Here is a 22,007-nt window from a genome sequence, read left to right as displayed (position 1 = left end):
AACAATTTTTGTTACTTCGCTTTCTGCACCATCCTCGACTTCTCAACTTTCTTTGTTAACCTCCAGGTTTATGTCCCATATTGCATAACCGGCACAATGCACTGATTCTATACTTTTTTCAAGGATATCGGTAACGTGGCGATCACAATTCGGCAATGCCTTCCATGTGCTGCTCAACCCATGAAATTTTTGTATACGTTTCCTGCTTTATATCAGTACCTGCTATTGATATTTCACCTGGATAAAGAGAATCTTCCATAGATTCTGCGGGCTTAATGGCACTCATGAATTTCTGTTATCTTACGAAGTTTGTGAAGGTTACCTTCATCTTTTCCATATTTTCGCGGGTCCACGTGCATGTAAAAGCGCGAACACTCATTGGTTCTCAATGCCTTTTTTAAACTGCTGGACATTCAGTTCCTTACTACGAAAGTGACTTAATCCGTGCACTGTTATTTTGCTAAATATGAAACAGTAGAAATATACTTATCTGCAGTTTGTCGATGTCTCCTTCACTGTGTTGGTAGCGAGATCCTTCGTCGGCACCACCTCCTCTTCGCATCGTAGCTATATAGGCTGTCTTCCTTTTGCACACACTATGTAATATTCGTGATGCTCGCAGTCACGCAAAGTGGAGGAACTCAGCGCACTCGCAGAAGCAGCACCGGATAAGTTGTTTCTTCAGCATTGCGCCGTGATCAGTAGGAGCGCGTTGTGATCTGTAAAAGCGCCGACGCTATTGGAAGTCTTACGGGGTGCACGGAAAGATTGCTCACGGAGGAGCAGAACTATCCAAGAAATAATTGTCATCGTCAAATCTGATCACTACGTCGCGCACTGCAAGCTCGTTGTACGAGTTTGTTTACACTGGCCCTCTTTGATGTTAAGCCGCCACACTCGCCCGGTGAATGGATGTGATGACACCACCACAGCGTTCCCTCGTGGTATAATGCGAAGCGTAATAAATTACAAATTAGTCTGATACACATTCAGTGTACATCTTGTAAGCTTTAATATGCTTCTAAACGACATTAAAGTAACTAACAATATTGTACTAAATGCATTTGTCCATTAACTTGCTTGTGCATGTAATGCACTCGGTGGAACGACAAACAAGTGAAAGAAGGCACGACCATGGACGAACGGTATGATCACGTGAGGCCCAGTTTGTCGACCGCCCTGAAGGCAACGTCCAAGGAATGATTGCCACCCAGAGTGAATCTAGATAAACCAATGAAACTGGAGGCTTGTCGAAAGATAAACTGTGTCTCGGTACCATTTGTGCTTTCATCTAGGGGTGTCGCCAGAGCTCGTGAAGATCCCGAGTTTCGACAAACTCGGCGCATCCTGCATAGCACCCCTGGGTACATATCCTGACAAACAAACACTCTAACCACTACACGACATCTCTACGGTCACACGGAGCACTCGTATAGCAATTTGTACATACATCTGTGCTTCCGAGGCGGTCATTTCATGTCGATGGTGCACCGTCGGCGATCGTGTGTGGTATAAATATAGTTTTTGCAACTGTTGCCGATGCTTGTGTGGTTGATGATAGTAAAGCTGCATTTAATTGAGTACCAGTATACGACTACCGCTTGAAACAGCTGTCATGTGCGGTAGAAACGCTGAAAGGGGTAAGATCACGGATCAAGTGAGCTGCGCGAAAAAGGAAAAGTACTTGGCTAGGCGAATGTTCTTCAATGTTTTGTTGCTATTCGTTGCGCTGCCAATTTTTGCTGCAGTCGCTGTTTAGCCAGAACTTGGCTTTGTCTGACAAGCTTTCAACCTCCTTCATAAATGCAGTCAAGTATAATCCGCCGCCAATATGCCCACCTGAAAATATAGGTAACTGCACTTGCTTCGAGGTTGCACTGTCTTGACGGTATATCGGCAATACGGCTCCGCTATTCTGAGACGTCGAATAAGCTGGCAGGATTTTGCCAGCTAGTCTAAATTTGTTGAACCATCAAATATTTCTATTCATTTCCGCTGGCAGCAAATGGGATGGCCCGTCTGTAAGACGGACAGATTTAGCTCGTGTGAGTAAGAGAAAAAGGATCTCGAACCCTGCCTTTTATGCCGCTCCATTGTAGTTAGATTCAGTGTTTTTATGGAAGGAGCAAGGCGCGTCAGTATCTCCATTCTTCAGCCCACTGTAACTATATTACAAACATCGGAAGCTTCACTGTTTTGTACGCGCTAAGTTTTCATCCATTTGCCTGCCGGGCGCATGTGACGTTGCAGCTACCTACCGTGGCCATACCTGCAGTGCCATCGAGGTTAACAGAAGGCAGCGAGGAAAGAAATCGAGGCATGGTTAAAGAATTTATACTGTGGGACTTAGCATCACGATACTGCTGTGAATTTCGAGGGACGCAGTAATAGAGAGCTCCGAATTAATGGTTACCTCCAGAGGTTATTTAACAGGCACGCAAAGGGTGACACGAGTGTTTTTGCATTTCCGTCGGAATGCGAGAGTCAGGGCTGAAGCGCGAAAGCCAGCGGGTTACGGCTGTGCAAAATAACGATTCAGCTGTGTGAAAATGTAAAACCAGGCCCGATTTTGTCGGCGTGTCGAAGCTAACAACGGCTCAATTTCTAGTCTTGCAAGTCGATGGCTGCGACGCAAAATGAACCTGGAATAAACGCGATTTCTTCGTTGTGTCTTGTGCTACACTTGTATGATCAACACCAGCGCAATCAGCACTTTAAGCTATCTCGAATGCAAGCAATTCTGCGTGCCGAAGACGCGCTCCATTCATGCACAAACTACTTTCAGTTATGCCGTGCTTCTGTAAAAACGTGCTGACCGTATTTAACTGGAGGCGCTGTATTAAGCGGGCAAGACGCCATTGTGCTGCGTTTTGCCCGCTTGCTTGAAAGCAGGCGGGATGGACTGCTCGCTTGCATACCTGAATATATAGAAAGATAGACTGAATTCAGATTTAAGTATCGTGTACCTTAGTTGAGTGCCTCTGCCTTCGCTATATTCGTTATATCAACTGCGCTTATAAACACAGTTAATAAAAGCTTATGGTTTTCTCCTATCAACTGAAATAGGTTTAGCGCAATGTCCACTTCATCTATGTACGCAATGTGAAAGCACGCTCTACATTTATGTGACATTTTCAGACAGAGTTAGACACAGAGCATAATTCCCAAAGGATCATGATTTATTTACACTACAAGAAATTCCGCACAATAGTTTCACTTTAGGTTCTTAACCCAAAATGAGGACTTTTATTGCAAGCTTTGAAAGTAACAGCAAAAGACAAACTTCAACACATAATACAAAAGCAGATATGTAATGTTCGCGTCTACAGGTTTTAAAATGTGAAAGATCCGTAACACATGAACTTGCATGAGCATGCGGTTGTGACGAGCCAAAGTTTGGCCTCTCAGTTCGTCGCTTTCTCATTCAATAAAAAGGTTTTGCTATTAACCAACGTTATATAACATTGAAGATAAGTACGATATCACGAACGGAACACACATACGTCCCAAACTTAGAGTAAGGTCGCATTTTCTATGGATAGGTTATCTAATGAGAAACTTAGACAGCTAAGTACTGGCAGCTAATAAAAGTAAAAGTAGCTCTCCTAAATGTTGCACAGTTCCAGAAACTGTTTGACCTTGGTGCTGTTAGGGCTGCGCTTTGTTCAATAGTTGTTGAAGGCCAATATATTAGTGACCTTCCACGAAACAAACATAAATGTTACCTGTAAACTTCTGAGGCTGCGAGATAACGATCCTATTTTCCTTTTTATTTTAAATATTGGCTTTCCTGTTCCCTTTCTTTCCCTTTATACGCTATCCCTAGCACGAACTAGGCCACTTGTATTTACACTGGCTAACCTGCCTGTCTTCCCTATCTTTCTTCCTCTTTCCTCTAAGAGCATGTCAGCATTATAAAACAGACCTGGTGTGAAAGGCGTGAAGACGACGATGGACAAGCTAGTCAAGCTAGTCCACTAATATAGTCAAGATTGTCAAGCGAAACGTTGCTAACATGTGCCGGCTGAACGTTTTCAAGAAACTCTGTCCGCATCAAGCTACGGGGAGTTTCCTTAAGCAGACTGGACGATTAGAGAAGCAGCCTCCCTACAACTCGTGCAAGTTTCTGTAGCAGGAAAAATCCTGAAGAGGTCGCGAACCCGTCTACTGGCCCAGGGGCCACCTCGCGAAAAAGAATAGGTAGCCATTATGCGTTGCATACAAAACAGCTCGCATAATTGAAAGAAGATTGCCAAGAGAGCTAGCGTAAAGGTGGTGTTCTCCGCCATGTGCAAACATTCAAGGATCTGCAGAATCACCAATGTTTTCTTTCGCCAAGGCACCGGCCTGTGTCACAAATCACGAAAATAAATAAATCAATTCTAAGGCAAGAGACATTTATGAAATTCTCTTTTTCATATGGTAGAAACTACGTTTACCAAAGCGAGCAATGCCCGAAATATAGCCCGAGGCTACATTATAACATTGTTAGAAATGTGAGAAAGGGCCATCTGGTAACTCACTGTAGAAATTGAAAATTTAAGCAAAATTTTCACGCCTGTCAGAAGCCGTGACAAATGGGTTAGATTAGTAATTGAGGCCAAAAGAATCATTGAGGCAGGCGATAGGTGCGTGAGTGTTGCATAAATCTCATTATCGCAGAAAGAACTCCTTTACCTGAACGCGAATGTGCTCAGATGAACTGTGTTAGCGCTCCTTGTCAGAAATAGTGGCGTTTTTTCATGATCAAACATGGCTGCAAGTAAATAACACGCCCTTTGTATGTGTTTCTTTCTCCATTGTCTTCGCGCTTTTCCCATTAGATGATGCTCAAACAACATGCCCAGCTATCCATCCTAACATTATAAAACTAGGTGCCGAAGGTTTACTACACAAGGCAGAGCATCCCTTATCGCGCACTTCACATGCGCATAACTCATCAGAAATTGTGAACGACATGCGAATGTGTCCGACCTTTCAACTTACAGCACTGTCGCTGAACTTTACTGGAATTAATAGCACCAAAGTCAATCCCAACTTAATCTGAATACAATAAGCGCACATGCAGCGTGCACAAAGTATTCAAGCTATGGCAATAGATAAACGCAATTAATGCTGTAAGCAGGCAACTAAAGCCTCCAAAATACGCTCAGTTGCGTTCTCCATGTGCTCCACAAACACATTGCACTTGTATTCGTCCTTTTCGAAATCGACTCTATGTGAATGGGCTTATGGTTTACTTCAGTCAAGTTACTTCGCACTTGAGATGATAAATATTTGGCCCACATTGTCAGCTGGCACTCAGGAGTACCTATTTATGTCCCTTACGCTTACCGGCATTCAGCTGCACTTTCATTCATATACACTCGCTTGAACAACTCAGTGACTTCTCATTCTAGTAAAATCAGCAGAAATTAGTTAGATTGGTATCGAATGTGTGTCTACTTGTAGTGATATTACAGCCCGTGCAAGTGCTACAATGTCATCCGCATGCGAGCAATATTGCAAACATTTGTCTCTTTCTGTGCTCCATCCAACTTCTGTGCTGGTAAAACACCCGCTTTTCCTTTGTGTCCTTCATCTTAAGCATATGATCTTTGCGCACTGCAATGAACAGCAATTCTGGTCATGATTTTCTCTTACCGGTGCTTTAGTCCAATTTATAGTTGCACTGGAGAGCGGGGGGTGCTGCTTATTTTGATGAAGTTGTTATTAGTGTCAACCTCTCCCGTTTTAATCCTGTATAGAAAAAGAAATCAGGTAAGAATGAAAATTAATTGCAGTAATTTGATCATTCCAGGAACAAAGGCGCAGAAGAAATGTTTTAAACCCTATTTTGATGCAAGTGGGCACCTATAGCCGAAGAGCGACATTGAAATTTGGCCAGTTGCATTGAACTGCGCCGCTTTTAGAAGTAACGTGTGTACTGCTGCTTACCAAAAAAAATATTGTGGCAAATTCTGCTTCTAGCGCAAACCGACACTTCGGTGCTGTCGGAGATAAATGATTATTTTCGCGTCAAGGAAGCTTATAGCTAAATTGAGGTAAAACACGTTGTGGGGTTAGTTGGTGCATAGCTTTCAGTAGATGAAGCTTAGTGAGGCGGCTTATTTTTAATCGATTCGTTCTCTCATTTCGCCTTTCGCTTTTCTTTCACCGTCATAGCATCTCCCTCAGCGTTCCTTGCAGCTTTTGTTTCGTAACACTCTCTCAACGCGTCGGCGCGCTTTTTGGGCGCTAAATTTGTAGGGCTGCATATAAACGTTGCATTTGCTCATTGGGAGCATGCAGCCGTCAGAAGCTGGTAGGCTACATTTTGTCGCGCATGCTTTCGCTTGAAAGACGCTTATATGCGGTGGTCGGGCTGAACCGAGAACATACCGCTTATACGGAGGACGTTATGTCGGACTTGACTAGCAATGTACCTACCTAACTGCCCCAAAGTGCCAGGAATGAGAAAAAGAATGATTCGCGATAAATCTGTTTAAAACGTTCCTATAAAAATATCAGACTAAAGGGCAGCAAATCTCGATTGTTAAATATCCGCTGCTGCAACAGCATTAATGAAGGGTCATGTGGATCGCATTCCGCGGTTTTGAATGTGAAATCGCAGAAAATCAGACATTTATAAACAGCAAAATTTACGTCAACTTTTGTCATTCTTTACCGTGAAATGCTCTGCGTGGTTCCAATCACCGAAAGAGATTTCAATGAATTGAATCAGTTTGCGAATTATTGTAGCCATGATGTTTCTCGTAATGATGTATACAATAGGTTTTTGAAGAGCGCGTCTCATCTATTGATGGTTCAATAAATTTCAGTTCAAATCAAATTCACTTTGCGGATACTCACCTTGCGCATATGCGCTCTTTTCTGTAGTTATGCATATTTCTACCAGCTTTGTTACTGGTTTCCTTAAGCAAGTTGAGAATACTTTTCACAGAAAGTGGATGTACACAGCATTAGACATAGCTATTGTCGTGCTAGCAATTATTTCATGTTTAACTCGGTTTGCGTTTCGGGTAATATACTGCGCATTGATTCAGTCATAGTAGTTTTCTGTGCTTAAGCTCACTTCTATCAGCATTGTTCCTTGTCTACGAACACCAATTAATCAGGAAATTTTTTTTCTGGGCAGCGGATGCAAGCAAAATAAGACATACTTGCAGTAATATAAGGAATACAACTTCGCGCTGCACTGAAGTATTTTATCCAACACTGTATCTTAGAGCTCTTCTGCTACATTTGTGCTGTGCCACCAAGAACCAGACCAATATGTACTAAACAGAATGGTACGCTCCGAATAATTTTATCTATAATCTATGTCAAAAACTTCCTTGAGGCTGTCGAAGGCACTCCGGTTCATAGAAGTCCTGACCACCAGCGTGAATGAGATTGTTGAATAGGTGTGATAGATTGCATGCATTGAGTAGTAAAAAAAAAACAATTTTCGCCACTTTTGTTCCTTGCCACAGGTCTATCAGAATGGAAGAGGCCTTGATCTCGGACGAAGACTGCCGGGGATGCTTCCAAGAAGACGCCGAACACAGATTGAACGTTGGCTGAACTTAGCTTTAAGGAGGACAAATAGGTTTCTTACAAGAATAGGCTTTTCTCCTTTGCAGATTGAGGACGGAAGTGCAGCTGCGCACATGCGACTTACCTGGGGAGCAAATGGCTTTCGCACTGTGCCGGAATAACGTACGCTGGCATTGATAAACACCTAATAAATACCTGACACAACCTCGGGTTATTGTTTCGTTGGCTTTGCTTAGACATACGCGTGTTTTAGCCCCTAAATTTACGCCATCAATACACGGATTTTGGAAGCCCTTCTGAAAGTCCCAGACGTAGCATTCTTTCGTAACCGTCCTGTTTGTAGATGCTTTAGGTTAAAGTGAGCATATGCTTTGACAGTTGTTGAACCAATAATAGTTTGACATCTAGCTGTACATTTCGTTCCAGAACATGCAGACACACCATTCTTGTGCAGGATGCCTTTAGTACACACTTAAGACGCTCCGGCTATGACCCATTGAAATGTCGAGATATTTTGCTTTATTTTGTGATCGTGCATATCATTTTGTACACTTGCATTCTAAGCAAGCCATGAGGCGAAACTCTCCTCTAATGATTGAAAAGATCCTCTCAAGGACGCACTATAGTTAGATAAGGAACTCAATCAAGCATTGGAGTTGTGTAAGAAATGTGAGGTTTTGCACTGCGAATTTGAGAGATTCGTGTAATGTTTGTGCTACCAAGCGCTGATATCGTGGCAAAACAGTTTTATTCCGAGACGCACAGGTGAAAGAATTATCGACGTAAGAATATACTGGACCCATTCAGGGCCACTTTCATTGCCGCGAAATGTGAGCGACGAGGTTTTTTTCTTTTTAGACTGAAGGGAGTCAAAATAATGCTGAATAACTTCTACGGTGAGATTCTCGAACTTTTATGGTGTAAATTTTGTGGATTAGTTTGCGCTGTTGTAGTATACCCGGATTTGGACCTAGTACTACTCAAGAAAGGACTTGGCCCAACACTTGAGAAGCAACACATAGGAAAATATGACACACAGTAATTATTTATTAGCGTCAGTAAGCTGGAAAAAGATATGCATAAAGTATAATCAATAAAAACAATAAGCTATCGATGCTGAATATTGATAAGTAACACTGCGGCTATAAGAGATACGGCAACACAGGGCTCCCAAATTACTTTTCAGTGCCTTCGGTTCCATACCGTGCACCTAATCTAAGTTACAAGAGAGCCTTCTTTTTTTATTAAGCCGTCAAAATGCAGCAGCCGCGGCCGGAAATTGAGGCTGTGACGTCCTGCTTGTCAGCTGAAGCCGATAGTTTCTGAGCCAGCACGGCAGGTAAAACAAAAACAATGGACACGGATCGGCATGTGACGTTTGCGGCACGCCTCGAGAACCATAGTCAGTATCACATGGGTAGAAACAAGCATAATAGAGGTTACTATTAGGACTACTAATTGGGCTAGTTGGAACATTGAATTAATGGTTGTAAAAACTCAGCGCAACACAACCGACAAATAAAGAAAAGCGCGACACAAACGCTGTCTTACAACTGAATAATAATGCGGATCTACCCTGAATAAATACACATACAAAAGAAAGCAAGGAAACCCAGAGCAAATAAAGCACGAAAAAAAACAAGAATCAAACCACTACGCGGCATGTTAGGAAGAAATTTACTTTGATATGTGTGTTTATTTGTATGTGTAATTGCCTCCAGCGGCCACTCGGGCTTCTTTCATGATTCTCGGGCTGCTTTCACGTTCGGAAAAACACTTTCATATAGGACGTATTGAATAACAGAAGTATGTATGGGGGGTTTTTCATGTACCTCAACAATTTCATCGATGACACTTTTCATATAATTATACGATTTGAAAAGTTGATTTTAGAATAAAGAGTAATTAGGCAGAACACAAAAAATAATCTGGGTACCTCCAAGCGACGGCGAACATCGGTACATTGGTTCTGTAGAGCAGGGTGGCATTTGCATATTTTCAAATCTTGTGGCGTAATCGTTGTATCCCAACGATTACAGGATATAATTATAATCAGGATTGCCTGCATATAATTCACTCAACCACTGAAATGGCGTGAAGCCGGATTCATTTGAAATCAGAATCAATAGCAGACCAGGGCAGCAGCGCTTATACTCAGACTTACAGAAATACAAAAAAAATACAGTGACGTTTCACACCGAACGCGGGCTACGCGCAGGTGTATAGGTGCTATTCAATTTTTGTTCATTGCGCATAGTATGATTGCATTGGGGCAAGCCGTCTAGCACGTTGCTCAGGAGTCTCCTGAGCACGGTAAGCCCGAGCCTCTTGCCGGACTTTTTCCGCTTATTCAATCATCGTTATTCGACCCTCGTACTGCCATCGTCGTCGCAGATTCGCCGTCGCACCTTTGTCGTCATACTCTCATCATACCATCGTCATCACATTAAAAACGTCATCCCATTGTCCTCATGCCATGTTCTTCATGCTGCCTTCATTCAATTTGCTATTACGCCGCGATTGCCATGTCTCCTCGTGATTTTGTCTCTATGGTGCATTTCGTGTCAAAATTTCCTCGTCATGTCATTGCTATCGTCGTCAAGCTACTGTCGTCATACTTTCTCCCTGATGCATTGGTCATCAAGCCATTTTCTTCATATACTCATCGCCAGCCCTTAGTACTGATGTCTTTGTTGCCCCGCTGTTGTCGGTTCATTATCGTCATCATTTGAGAATCATTATTCAATTCGCGCCGTGCCTTTGTCGTAACACCGTCTTATTCGCTCCATTGGTGTCTTTCCTCCCCCGTCACTGGGCGATCGTCACACGGCAGGCGTCATGCCGTCATGCTCATGCCAAACCTAGGCATGCAAGTTTCATAGTGAAGTGTGCCGATACCGGACATAGTGCATGTCACACGTAGCTCAAGCGGCGAGAGTCTCAGAATAACCACTACAAATTTTAAGTATATGTATCTTCAGAAATACTGTTTATCGCTTCATTGCGTGGATGCTAATCGCATAACCACCGCTAGACATCGTAAGGTGGGTTCTGCCGGGCGTTTTCATGCGCAACTACAACAAGGCCTACCAGATGTCCTACGAAGAATTCACCTGCCATCTCCCTTGTGAAAGCATATACCCAATGTACTAGCATATCTAAGGTATATCGCTGTGTAGACATGGCGCTAAAATAGGGAAAATGCCTAGCGCCAAAACGGAAAATCCACAGTACTCAGCGTTACTAAGTTCTACGATAGTCTCCAAACCGCTCACCCAGTGATAAGAACCTGCTATCTCAAAATACAATTATTGGCATGTTGACTTCTTTCATAACCACCTATCCCAATCGCGTGCGGGACGTATCTATAACCATTAAAAAAGTTCGTGGTGTACTACAGGCAAACGATGAAGATTGACAACTGAAAGTTATACAAGGAGAAAGATGGGCAAGTTCGTAAGCGTTCATAATAGTAAGAGCGCGAAAAAAAGCGACGGACGAAGTGGTGTGTGCATCAATAAACTTAGTTGTGAGTCGACGCTCGTCCTGCGTTTCTTTCACCCCATCCGTCATTTCTCTCGCGCTGTCACTATTATGCTAGTTATTCTGTGGTAAACTTGTTGATCAGAGATGACACAATCTCACCAACAAAAAAAAATGCAGGAAGTCCAAAAATTCTGTACACCATTGCTATCAATAAAACCTACCACTCCGCACGTAACAGAGGTCTGCCGCAAAACTGCGTGTAAGTAGGTATCTTAGGTACTTTCGCAGTCAAATATCCGCCGTTTTCTTTTTTAGTGCTGCTTAGTTCGAAAATTCAGCATTTCTAACCACTACGGCAGATGAGGAATCACTATTGGCTAAGAGTTACGTGGTTTGTTTGCATTTCACTGTAAATTTCCAAGGAAGACGGATGTGCTACGTATTTTGAAGAAGCCAAAAATAGCTATGATGAATACGGGCAAAATATGTTTGCAGCCATGGCGCCTGCCATAAGGCACTCAAGCATTCCGGGGTAAGCCAGGTGTACAACCACCATTGCAGCGCAGCACATTGTTTGTTTATGCCTGTATTGATTTTGTTTCTCTAAGCGAATTATTTCTCATCACTTGTTTTTCTCATAATTGCCTAGGGTTTTTCTTCATAAACGCGAAGCCTGAGATACGTATTTTCGAAAAATATTCTATTACTGCGATAACGATTATTCGACATTGCAAGCGCACTTCCGCCTTTGGCGTCACTGTCGCCCTGAGCTTTCGTATAAAGTCCAAGAACGATAACGAAGACGCCGCGCGTCCTACACTGTATGTGCGAGTGACGGCGTGCGACGGGATCGCGGCTCAATCTCAGCCGCCTGAAGGAGACGAAAGCGGGGAAAGCGCGCCGTCTCCCGTCGTGCGCGAAGCACCCTATGGTGCAATTCAACGAGAGCAGGACAAAGAGAGAGTGGGGGGCGGCGTTCTACTGCGGCTGCAACTGTTATAGCGGCCGCGCACGGCCTCACCGCATCCTGAGAGATATCTGATAGCGAATTCCAATGGCAGATTCGGAGTGGCTGGTGAACTCCACGCCGGAGCACTACGCTACGGCCTAGGGCAGCAGAATGAAATCTGCGATTGATAGGATAGGATAACGTTGATTGCTCTCTTTTGCAGAGTTGTTCTTGCGACTTCAGATGGTGTCTTCCATCTTCTGCCATGGCTGGTTCCCTTAGTCCAGGGCTCCACCGAGAGTAGCTGCCCGGCGAGCACGCCTTAGTAGTCCCTGTTGGACTTTCAAGACGTCGCTGGAGAGCATCCTCTCCCACTGTTCCGAACTCGGGTTTTCAATTTTGGTTAGCTCGTCAACCTTATGACAGGCCCTTTTGATGTGGTATAATGTCGGTTTGTCCCCGCATCATGGGCAGAGATTTTCATAGTGCGGTGGCTAAATCTTGCTTAGTATGTTGAGGTTAGGATATGTTCCTGTATGAAGTTTTCGCCATGCAACCGCTCCTTCCCTGTTTAATTGTTTGTGTGGGGGTGGGTATGGTCTTCGTAGCCTTCTGTAGTAGTTTAATGTTTCTGAATGTTCCTGAGCAAATGACTCGAATTCGCTGTAGAAGTCATTTTCGCTAGGTGCTCGGTTATTTGCGTGTCCCAAAGCTATCCTATCCGCCGTCTTGTTTCCTTCGATTTCAGTGTGTCCGGGAATACACACTATCGTGTGTTTAATTGGGTTGTGAGTGAATCTTTGACTTGGGATTCTTAGTGCTTTCTGGTTATTTCTGCCGTTGAGGCAGTTTCGGCAGGCTTCTTGTGAGTCTGTTAGTATTGTTAGCGATCTGCCAGTGCGGTAGCCCTCCTCGGCCGCTAGAGCAACGGCCACTTCCTCGGCTTCGGTCAGTGTACATTCCGGGATCGCTGCACTTGTGGGTTCGTCGTAGTCCGAGATGATTACTGTTGCAACTTTGCTGTGAACGTTTCTTTACCTGTATGCCGCAGCGTCTACGTAAACTGTGTTCTCTCTCGTGGCCAAGGTCCTTTGTATGTATTCGGCCCTTGCCACTCGGCGTACCTTGTGCAGGTTTGGATCCATGTTTTTCGGTATCGGCGCCACTTTGAGTGTTTCTCAGTACTCGTCCGGTATTGCTACCTGGCTCTGGATTTTCCTCAGTTTTCTTTTTCCTCCATATTTTTCCAGCAGGTGTCTGCCGGTTGCCGATTGTTGTAGTCTTCGGATTTGCGTTATGAATTGCGCTTCCTTGAGTTTCTCTAGGCTGTTGTGCAGTCCTAGTGTGGGGAGTTTGTCTGTGGATGTTGTCTTTTGTAGCCGGAGCGCCGTCTTGAGTGCTTTCCTCAGGATCGCGTCCGCTTGCTGGATTTCGCTTTTTATACAGTGGTAGTACGGGAGGCAGTACGTCACTCTACTGACCACTATGGCTCTGGCCAGCTTGAGTGTGTCTGCCTCCTTCATGCTACGTCTTTTTTGTGACACCCTTGTTGTCATGCGGGCTACTTGATTTGTTGCTGTTTTCAGCGGGGTTAGGGTGTGGGTGCGCCTTTGGTTTGACTGCAGCCACGTTCCTAGAATGCTGATGAGGGTCTTCTATGGAATTGATAGGCCTTCGTGCTGGACGTTGAGCTTGAATTCGTCGCTCTCTGGGACTGTGTGGTTCCCTTTTCCTCGCCACACTCTTAGGAGCTCGGACTTTTCCTTTTGACAGGAGAGGCCTCTGGCCCTGACGTATTTTTCTACGCAGGCTGCTGCCTCCTGCAATCTTTCTTCTTTTTCACGGAGTGAGTCCCTTTTTACCCATACCGTGATGTCGTCGGCATATATTGGGCATTGAACGCCTTCCATTCTTTCTAGTTGTCTTGCTAGTCCGACCATGGCCACGTTGAAGAGGACGGGTGGGATGACCGATCCTTGATGCGTGCCTTTGTTTGGTCTGTTAATTGTGTCTGACCTTAGTTCACCTAGTGCAACCATGGCCGTTCGGTTGGATAAGAAGGCCTTGACGTGGTTCATGTATCTTGTTGCCGCAGCTCAAGCTGCCGAGTCCCGTGATGATGGCTTCGTGGCTCACGTTGTCAAAGGCTCCCTTGTCATCTAGCGCTATGATGATGTGTTCTCCTTTGTGGGCGACGTTGCTTAGTACGTCCTCTCTTAGTTGTAGTAGCACGTCTTGCGTTGATAGTTTTGCCCTGAATCCAAACATGCTCAGAGAATACAGCTCTTCGTCGTCCATGTAGTTTTGGAGTCTTTTGCTGACTACTCTCTCGTATATCTTGCTAAGGCATGATTTGAGTGAGACGGGTCTTATGTTTTCCACTCGGAGTTTCTTTCCTGGTGTTGGAATCATGACTTCTGCGTGTTTCCATTCCTCGGGCACTGTTTCTGCTGCCCATTACTCGGTTAGGTAGGCTGTTACTCTCTGTACCTCCTCGTCGCCGAGGTTGCGGATGAGCAGGTTGTTTATTTTGTCCGCTCCTGCCGCTGTGTTTTTTGTTGCGCTTCTTATGGCCGCGTAGACTTCTTCCCGCGTTATGGGTCTATCTAGATCTTGGTTTTCCTTTCCTTTGTAATGCTCCATGTAAGCTTCTGGGTTGCTGCTTCCAAAGCATTTATCTTATGCTTTTGTAATTAACTCAGTGTCTGTTCTTTTGAATTGGTGAACTAGCGGATATATGAATTTGCTGTTTTCGGCTTTTGATTTGGTTGGGTCTATGAGGATTTTGAGTATGCACTGTGTATATGCTGTGCCCAGGGGGCCGTTTAGCGAGTCACTGAATTGTTGCCAATCCTGTTCAGCTAGCTGCATCGCGTATTCCTCTGCCTTCTTCGTGATTTCTGCCATTTTTATCTAGAGCTTTTTGATGTATTTTTGCTCACTCCACCTTTTCGTGAACCCTCCTCTCGCTTGCCACAGTTTGAGTAGCCGAGTCTACCTCTGGTTTATTGAAACACAGGCACTCCCTCCAGAGCAGTTGCCAGGGGACGCTAGCGCACATCCACTTCCCGAAGTTCCCAGCATTTCTATCATTTAGCGCAATTTTCGGCATTTTCGGCTTCCACTCGCACGCGTGCTGTGTTCGAAGTTTCGCAATTCATTTTCGCCTCCTAATGGGAGTCGCACCGCCTGTAAGCGCCTGCTTGTGTCGTCGGTAGTGGACCAGGGAAGTGCCGACACTGAAGGAGGGTGTATTTGGCTCTCGCAAAAAAGCGGTGTCGTAAGCTGGCTCTCGTGAAAAGCTCGCGTGTTCGTGCGATGTATCGCAATGGTTTCCGCTGCAGGGTATGAGGTTCGCGTAATGGTGACACGGCTACATTATCTCACTTTTATGTCCCTATTCTGTAATTTGCTGAATAATAGTTTGCAAAGCAGCACCGCCAGCCGGTACAGCCGCGTTGCAATGACAATGTTGCCGGAGCGCTTGAGCTCAATGTGGGACCTTTGTAGATAGGCCGATTATGTTGAGGTAGCTCGGGTTACTGGCAGACTCCATAATTCGCATTCACAGCTTCTGTTCGCCCGTTTACTTGCATGTCAAGTTGAATGACAGCCGTTGCCTGACCTGAAGCTATAAAACAGTCTTGGCGACAGTTGCATTCGACCGATCACGACATCCAATCCCGATGGAGGCCAAATGCGAGACCGCCTTGTTGTTGACGTTAAAAAAAAGAACTCCAAGTAGTCAAAGTTATTGCGGAGCCCTTCACTACGGTGTGCCGTATATTGAGGTCGGCGTTTTGGCAAGTAACACCCCATAATTTCATTTGTTGCCTTTCGTTCGAATGTGTGCATTAAAATTCGCTGGAAGTAACAAAGCTCCTGCCGAATCTATTTCCCCCCTTTTTTTTATTTGTAAGTTCATTCAGGAGGAAACCGGGGCTGTTAGCGAATGTTCATGACTGCGCTGCTTTGCTTAATATCTAGTAAAAATATTCACAGTCCATAAACAAAGTAGCTGTATTGCTTATACATGCTCTTAATGTTTAACCATTACTAAGTAAGTGAGAATTGGTGCGGGCACGGAACCAGTACTGTGGGGCGATTTTTTTTTCGAGTTTTTCATGATTGTGTATTACAGATATTGCAAGCGGTACAGGCGTTCTGCATCACCGTGAAGCCCCGAGTCTATGCCAGCGGACCAGCTATCGCAGTAAGTCCACTTTTCACTAATGTTCGCATGACATATCTAATTGTGGTTCCCACTTTTCCGGTCCAGCGTGCGAATGGACAGCGGGCGATACAAAATTATTGCTAGATTATGAGCAGTATGTTCTCCAGGTTGGTCCCATGAAGAAATTCAAAAATAAAAAGGAAATGTTTGCCCGCTACATATAGCTACATATGTCCATCAAATAGCGGGAATTAATAGGACTGGAGAGCAATCATGCAGTCGTTAGAAAACTATAGTTAGCCGCAGGACGTCTGCCATAAGCCAAAATAAGAAATCAGGAAATCAGGAAATGCCATATGAGAAAGAGCTGGTGAATGTCAGTGCTCAGGATGACAGCATCGAACCAGAAGAGCTAAGGAATGGCTACGGCATCGTTTGAAGAAAATATATTAGCACTGTGTCCAGCAAAACAGGAACTTGGTCAGGGGAGACAGATGAGAGACAGCAGGGATGCCAGATTGATGACAATTTACAAAGGTCGCAGAGCACACAGAGCACATCCACAGGGCCCATGACTGACGTTGATGGACAAAGAACAAAATCCTCTCGTCGTTACACTTCCAGAATGCAAGAAATTAATTTTTTAAAGAAATGAAGCATCAGCAAGCGCAGAAGGATGCACAGAGTGCAGTACGGCACGAGGAAACAAAAAAGCAGAGAGAGGAAAGTAGGAAAGAGGTTAAGGAAGCACAAGGAGAAAATGGCACAACTAAGCCATGCCCTTGGGTTTGCTTTGGATGACGAGCTCTAAGTGAAAAAGAATATGAATAAATAACCCGCTTGAACACAGAAAAGAAAAGTGCTTTGAATAATCAATCACGTTTTTATTTCAGCGTCGGTGGTGGGAGTTCCCAAGGGAAAGGTTGCTGCAGACACAACAGTGCTTTCACGAATTACAAGTTCGTTCCTTGGTGTTCGGTGCTTCAAGATATTTGTGTTACATGAAACCAAATACGAAAAAAATTACTTGAAGTTCTTTTATTGTCCTCCAGACCTTCTTGCTACAACTCTGTCTCATTTCAACTTGCCAAGCCTATGCAGTTCTTCCTCATCCTAACTGTGTTCATGACATTCACTGCTGTCTGTGCACTTTGACCATTCCACATCACTGCCAGCCTCTTCATCACTATCATAGAGCACTATGTTACCTGTGTTAATGCACAGATTGGGTAGCATACAGCAGGCAAACATGAACTCATTCAACCGAGGCAAAGGGCGCAGCTCAAGGTATATCAACTGACGGAAGAGTTTTTTAAGGATTCCAAAATAGATTTAGATAAGCACACATGATGCTGAGATTTTTGCGTTGAAATCTTTCTTGGCCTTTGACAACCCTCCCAAATATCTGTAAGGGGTCAGCAGGTATAGTCTTGCAGGGTATGCTGCGTCAACTAAAAGGTGATATTTGTCTCCGTGGCATAAGCACGGGAGTCTTTTAGTTAGTTAAAACATGTGAAACACCCGAGATTCATGTGTCTGGCTCGAGCTTCCAACGAGAACATCAGTAAAGCGTCTTCTGTTATCACATACAGCTTGCAATGTATTCGAAATAAAGTGGTGTCTGTTGCTGTGGGTGGAAGCGATCTTATTTGTGGGGCACTGGATGCGGATGTAGCACCTGTCAATGCATCCAACAACACCTGACGCTCCTGACACCTGCCGAAAATAGGACCATCTATACCATTTCATAATTCTATTTGCTATCATTCAAAGAAATCAGGTGTGCATACTTTCTCCGAACCTGTGGACAGCTCCTACAGGTCATCAGGAAATGTCAGGACAGTTGGACCTAGGGTAAGCAGGTATTTTTCCGCTCTGCGAAGTATCCTGTACATGGCACTCTCAGCCATTTCAAACCTGTCTGCTACATCCCGCATACATGTTTTGTTGGCTGCCTACATGCGCAGTAAGGCAAAAGGGCGGCTTATTCAGCAATACAACTGGGCAAAAACTGGAGAATACAAAAGTGCACAAATGAACTAACACGACTCGAAACAAAGGCCACACGTTAGTGATTTCCTTTTGTATAGAGGTAGCTTGACCTACATGACTCTTTATAAAGCGCAGCGCAAATGAACGAAGGACAAGCCACACACGGACTGCGCAACGAACTGCGGCTCTTTGGCCACGTCGCGTGTCCTGCGAACGCTTGCTTTGCCGGGCATGCACAGTAGCATACACGGTAATCAATGGATATATGCACAATTTCGCAGCAAGAATTCAAAGCGCGGCAGCAACGACAGTTCACATACCAAATGAAATACAAAATGTGCGTCTCCGCAGACGAAGCGTGCATGCCGCCGTGATTTTGTGTCGGGCACATGGGAGACGCAGCTAAGCCCGCGATCCGTTCGGTGGCAGCACATCGAGACAGCCTGAAGTGTCTCCGGAACTGCATTTCATCAATAAAATTAGAGGCTGTTAAAACGCGAACGCTAGAAAAGGTGCAGTTCTCTTCATCCGAGTACTGGCGAACGACGTCATAAGGAAACGCGCAACGTTCGGTCTCTTGGTCGGCGGCCGAAACATGGTGTCGAAAGCTTGCTTGAATACACTAGCTTGCGAAACTTCTCAGATTCGCTAGCTCCCGAAGTCCCTTCTGATCGAGTTGAAACTTGAGCTAGATGAATCAACACTCTCCGCGATCAGTAAAAGCGCAAGATACGAAGCACCACTCATTACTTCCAAGAGCCAGCGATTCACAATCACGGGCGCGCGTGCCATAGGGGTACGTTTGCTGTAGGTGGCCTAACATCACGGGACTTCCAGTCCGCTCCATCAATTTTTGCGGAGTAGAGAGCGCTGCTCCGTGGAGTGGAGCTAGCGGAGGAGCTAGTCCCAATGCGCCAATGAAAGACAAGGGAGGCACTCTCAATCTCCCAATAAATTAGACTTGCTCCGCAAGGAGCAGAGAAACTGCTACCGGAAGTGCTCTTAATCCGCCATTCGAATTCGCCGTGAGTTTGGGGCAGAGTCGACATGCGTCGGCGGCTCGTAGGTTTGTGCGTGCTGCGTGTTCCCGGCGCTCAGTTTTCTTTGAAGCGATAGACGGCATAAACGTCATTTCGCTTGCTGCTATTGCCGCCCTTCCTCACGCCAGCGCAAGTGCTGACTTTCAACAAAGATTTCGTTGCGGATCTTGAGCATATATATATATATATATATATATATATATATATATATATATATATATATATATATATATATATATATATATATATATATATATATATTGCCACGGCACAATATGTGCGATCACGAAAGGCGAGGAGTGTGAAGACGACGACGACGATTAGAAGCTAGCGCGGGCTGTTGCCTCTTGGCCAAGCGCAGCGTATTGCCTTGTAAATATACTTGTAAATAGCTTTTCGTCGGTGTCTTCCTACGTAAAATATCTGGTGGAGGTGGACGTTCCCTGTATCTTGTCACGGAGCTTCGCAGTGGACGGTACGTCGAGCCTTCCTTCATGGCTCCCGGCGACGACAACCCGACTCCGCCGGCTCCAACACCTGCTGCCACTTCGACGACCTACATCACTCTCCCCGCTCCCCGTGATTCTGGCGTATTCTCAGGCAAAGATGGGGAAGACGTCGATGACTGGATCAGCCTGTATGAACATGTCAGCCGCAATAACCGGTGGGACCCTACTATTATGCTCGCCTACGTAGTCTTTTACCTCGGTGGCACACCTCGAGTTTGGTATCGCACACACGAAGATGAGCTCACCAGTTGGGATTCACTTAAGACACAGCTTCGAGACTTGTTCGGCAACCCCTACGGTCACCAACTTGCCGCGCGGAAGGCGCTTTCCGGCCGTGTGCAGACGTCAACAGAGCCCTATGTCACGTACATTCAGGACGTCTTGGCTCTGTTCCGCAAAGTTGACACCCACATGACTGAGTCAGACAAGGTTTATGACATCCTCAAAGGCATTGCCGATAACGCCTTCAACTTGCTCGTTTGCAACAACGTAGCGACGGTGGATGCTGTTATAAAAGAGTGCCGCCGCCTGGAACTCGCCAAAAGCTGACGTATTGACCAGAAGTTTGCCTGTCGGCCCAACACCCCAGCGACATCTTCCTGTGCCGACGCTCCTCGTGGCAACAACACTGCCGATGTTACCAGGATCGTCCGGCGTGAGATCGAGGCCGCCTATCCGGCTGCCTTCGACTCCAGTCCCACCAACGCATCTGCAGTCACGGTCTCACTGATCCAGGCAGTTGTCCACCAGGAGTTCGAAAACATGGGTCTTCACACCATCTGCTCGGCCCATCGCCCTGTACCCGCCCGGCTTCTTCCATTCCGCCACCGTCCCGCATCTTCTTACCCACCACGTTTCCGCAAACCATCTGAATGGCGCACTGCTGACGACAAGCCCATTTGTTTCTACTGCCATCGAATCGGGCACATTTCTCGGCACTGTCGCAGTCGCTGGAGTTCCCCGATCCGGTCTACTTATACTGCCTACTCTCGCTCCCCAGGTGGCCCTTCTCGTCCCTATGCCGCACGCTCCGATAATGCCGCCACTGATTCTCCCGCAACGCACCGCCGCTATTCTCGTTCGCCTTCGCCCCAACGACGACAATCTCGCTCTCCCCAGCCCCGTCGCTCCTATTCGCCGACTCCTTTCGGACGCCACTCCCAGCCGGAAAACTAGACGATGCAGCGCCTCGAGGTGACGCTGCATTGCTCCCTACGCCGCCAAATCCTCTACTGACGTAGCCCACTCATCTGAACCTTCTTGACGTGCAAGTCGACGGTGTTTCTGTGTCTCCACTCATAGACACTGGGGCGCATTTGTCCGTAATGAGCGCTGACCTTCGTAACCGGCTCAAGAAAATTATCACGCCCGGCACGACGCCTGTTGTCCGTGTCGCCGATGGCGGAACAGCCCCAGTTATTGGTATGTGTGCCGCCCGCGTCTCCTTCGCCGATCGCTCAACAATCGTGCTATTCACAGTGATCGCCCACTGTCCCCACGACATCATCCTCGGCTTAGACTTCCTCTCCGCACATTCTGCTCTCATCGATTGTTCCGCCAGTACTCTCCGCCTTGACCTGCCTGTTCTCGATGCTGCTGAACCACACCCCAGTCGCCTCAGTTCCGCCGACTTCGTTCGCTTGCCACCTTCGGCACTGACCTACGTTGACCTAGTGTCATCCCCACCAGTCCCCGACGGTCACTACATCGCGGCTCCGCTGCAAGACGTCCTCCTTACACACGGGATCACAGTACCTCATACAGTTTTATCTATTACGGTGAATTGCGTCTGCCTGCCAGTGGTCAACTTTGGCTTGACGACACAAGTGCTGCCACGTGGGATGTCTCTGGCCCACCTTTGCTCATTCGAGGATCACTCAGTAGCATCCATTGCAGTTGACGACACTTCATCCGATACTCCTCTACCATCGCAGTCGGCAAATTGTACCATCGCTGACTTCCAGAAAATGATTGCCCCCGACTTGGCATCCGAGCACGCTCGTGAACTCTACCGCGTTCTGTTTTCCTACCACGGGGAGACGACGAAGAAGTCGAAGTGAGCGGATGCACTTCACGCCGGCTCTGTCTTTCGTAAATGATTTCACAGTGTTTATGCAAAATATCTCTGTAATTTTGCACCATCATCTCCCGCAAGTTATCCTGACTCTACCGATATTTGTCTTCAAGGTGGGAACTGCATTTTCACCGCTTTATTGGACCATTTCTGCCGAGCCGCTGCACCGCCGAGCTAAGCTTACCGCTAAGCTTAGTGCTCCGGCCGATACGTGAGCCGCAGTTACGGCTGCGCGTCACATTTC

At 45.9% G+C, this 22,007-nt stretch overlaps 1 protein-coding gene across 2 annotated transcripts in view; it reads left to right on the top strand.

The window, feature by feature from the left end:
* Nucleotides 1–22,007, top strand: part of LOC142576348 (uncharacterized) — a 79,493-nt gene that overhangs the window by 22,196 nt on the left and 35,290 nt on the right. Inside the window, exon 3 of one of the 2 annotated variants that reach the window (XR_012826832.1) lies at nucleotides 7,476–7,743. The exons of the other annotated variant lie outside the window; for it this stretch is intronic. The gene's annotated coding sequence lies outside the window, so the exon portion shown is untranslated. Of the gene's footprint in view, nucleotides 1–7,475; nucleotides 7,744–22,007 lie in introns of those variants that run through there. 2 annotated transcript variants of the gene reach the window in all.

This window comes from Dermacentor variabilis, chromosome 3 (assembly GCF_050947875.1).
Source record: "Dermacentor variabilis isolate Ectoservices chromosome 3, ASM5094787v1, whole genome shotgun sequence".
Lineage (NCBI taxonomy): Eukaryota > Metazoa > Arthropoda > Arachnida > Ixodida > Ixodidae > Dermacentor > Dermacentor variabilis.
This window is presented reverse-complemented; position numbering and strand designations above follow the sequence as displayed.